We start from the raw sequence: 784 nt of genomic DNA, 5'->3' as shown, positions 1-784 counted from the left end.
CCGGGACCATAGGGCGGATCCGTGCCCTGGCCCGGTGTGGGGCCCTCCGACGCTGGAAAAGGCAACTCGGGGGGCCCAATGTACCGGGCAGGCGGACCATCGAGGCCATCCGCCCCTGTCTCCTCGAATGGGTGGACAGGGGCCACGGCGGGTTAAACTTCCACCTGACACAGGTGCTCACCGGGCACGGCTGCTTCGGTGAGTACCTGTGTCGCATAGGGAAAGAGCGTACGACGCATTGCCACCACTGTGCGGCCGATCGGGACACCGCGCAGCACACCCTGGCCGAATGCCAGGCGTGGGCTGCCGATCGCGGCGTCCTGATCGCAGTGGTTGGCGGCGACCTCTCGCTCCCGGCCGTAGTCAAAGCTATGGTCGGGAGCAAAGAGGCCTGGGAGGCGGTGGTCTCCTTCTGCTCCTCTGTAATGGGGCGGAAGGAGGCCGCCGAAAGAGTTAGAAGGGGGGAGGCGGAGGTAGTACCGCTTCCCCCCTCCACCTCCCCTTCGGAGGAAAATGGGGAGGAAGAGGTGCCCAGGAGACGCGCAAAACGGGGTCGCAGGTGGCGTCCCCTCCCCCCTCCTGCGCACCCCAGATACAGAGTCCCGGAGGGGAACCCCAATTAAAGAGTTCCCCTCCCACTTAGGGGTAGGAACGCCTTCACTCGCGGGCGGCCATGGGAGGGGAGGACTTCTCCCCTTCCAATCTTCCTGGCCGCCCGCGGTCCTGAGGAGCTACTCCGGATCAACTCCGGAAATGGGAGTGGAGTCCACCCACCCACGGAGGG

The sequence above is a fragment of the Odontomachus brunneus genome, unplaced genomic scaffold (assembly GCF_010583005.1).
Source record: "Odontomachus brunneus isolate Ranch 3 - 2012 unplaced genomic scaffold, Obru_v1 Obru_scaffold_212, whole genome shotgun sequence".
Lineage (NCBI taxonomy): Eukaryota > Metazoa > Arthropoda > Insecta > Hymenoptera > Formicidae > Odontomachus > Odontomachus brunneus.
The sequence above is the reverse complement of the archived record's forward strand: the minus strand, read 5'-3'. Positions refer to the sequence as shown.